Source organism: Octopus bimaculoides, chromosome 2 (genome assembly GCF_001194135.2).
Source record: "Octopus bimaculoides isolate UCB-OBI-ISO-001 chromosome 2, ASM119413v2, whole genome shotgun sequence".
Lineage (NCBI taxonomy): Eukaryota > Metazoa > Mollusca > Cephalopoda > Octopoda > Octopodidae > Octopus > Octopus bimaculoides.
In genome coordinates this window covers 39,022,026-39,023,897 of record NC_068982.1, presented here as the reverse complement: position 1 = coordinate 39,023,897, position 1,872 = coordinate 39,022,026, and the positions used below count along the sequence as shown (strand labels likewise).

Genomic DNA, 1,872 nt, shown 5'->3' with positions numbered 1-1,872 from the left:
TATATATATATATATATTAGCAGAAACACCCGTCGTCGACTGGGTTAAAAAGTTGCAAAAATTGTACTATGAATATTGAAAGTTATTCATTTAGATTGTATTGAACATGAGGACCTCTATGAATAGCAGTCACTGCAGGACAGTACCCTGTAGAACACCACACATTATTTGTGTTTTCTTGGAGGTAGCCCCATTCACCACTGCTGCCTGCCTTCTATCTTTTAGAAAGTCATGTAGCCATTCTCCAGGTTTTCCAAATATGCCAAGATTTCGGAGCTTGTGACAAATTATACCATGGTCGACTTTGTCAAAGGCTTTTGTGAACTCGAGGTATATCACGTCTTCATGTGAGTTGTTGAGCAGCTGCTTTAGCACCCAGTCGTAATGCTACAAGAGCTATGTCAGGTAGCTTCTACCTAGTCGAAAACCATGCTGGGTGTCAGTCAGCAAGTCAATCTCTTCAAGGAATGCAATTAATTTCCTTCAGACTATTAATTCCATAACCTCGCTGATGTATGGGATCAGAGAGATAAGCCTATAGTTTTTAACATCTGCTGTGCTTACACCTTTATGGATATGGCATATTATTCCCTCCTTTAGTTTCTCTGGAAGCTTACCATTTGTGAGGAAGCTCTGAAAAAGTAGATGCAATGGTTTTACAAAGACTCGTTTGCCTGACTTGATGAGGATCGCTGGTAATCCCTCAGGGCCAGCAGCTGAGTTTGCGTCTATATCCTCTATTGCTAGCATAACATCTTTTTCTTCAATGTTGATGTAATCAATTCTTACTGCCTGCCGTTCAGCTTCTGTAGTAGTAAAGAATTCTACAGGTTTGTGCATATATGATCTCTAGTATTTCAGTCTATAAATGAAGCAAACATCGCACAGACTTTGGCTTGTGTCTACTAGAAGATAACTAAATATAAGTTTGTGGAAAAGTAAAAATATATGTATTATAATTTATTAAACTTAAGTATTACAACAAACAAAAATACAAATAGCTTTTCTGAGACGAATATAGTGAGACGTTGACAATATCAATTCAAAGTTATTACTCATTCTCCAAATTTTAGTTTGTTGATCCCATGCTAAAAACTTCCTTATAGACAAAGTTTCGGGTTTTACCAGTAGGAGGTGAAAATGAAAAGATTGTCATTGCTCCCCATTCTGGAGCCCCAACATATAACTGACTGTGTGAAAAACAGTCTTCTTCTAATTGCAAAGCTGTAACTTTCAAAGTCTGATGTTGGGACTTATTAATGGACATCGCAAAAGACAGACGTATTGGAAATTGAAGTTGTTTGAATTGAAAGGGCATATTGGAAGGTACTAAAGGTAAGCGAGGAATAAAAGCATCTTTGCTTTTTCCACAGACAGAAATTATTGTGGCCTCTATGACATTCCTCGTTAATTTCTTCACAAGTCTTGTTTCATTGCATAGCTTTGACTGAGAAATGTTCTTCAGAGATATGATTAGAGCGCCTATTTTCAATCGAAGGCAATGAGAAGCTCTTTGTGTCTCCAGTGAGTTTAAGAACTCATCGGGGTAATTGACAATTTCTGTATGTTCACTTCCTGAAAAAACTTTCTCGGTTGTTTCATTTAAATTATTCACACTAATGTTCTTTGTTGCCGAAGCTTTTAGTTATCCCCCTTTAGACCCCTCATTTATTTTGGAACTGCGATATGTACATATTGGAAAAGGGCCAGTAGCTCCCTTCGGAAGTCCGCTAGAGACACGGGACCACTTCCATTGTCTTCGGCATAATTTTTACACAAGAGTTAGTTTTTAGTTTTTATATAGATGCTGTAGCCTTTCTTGCTATAGATGGACACACACACACACACACACGTTCATTTTTATTATATATA

General features: G+C 37.3%; 1 protein-coding gene across 8 annotated transcripts in view; it reads right to left on the bottom strand.

The window, feature by feature from the left end:
* LOC128250767 (uncharacterized) overlaps window positions 1-1,872 on the bottom strand; it is an 88,364-nt gene that overhangs the window by 38,853 nt on the left and 47,639 nt on the right. The gene's annotated exons all lie outside the window — the stretch shown is intronic.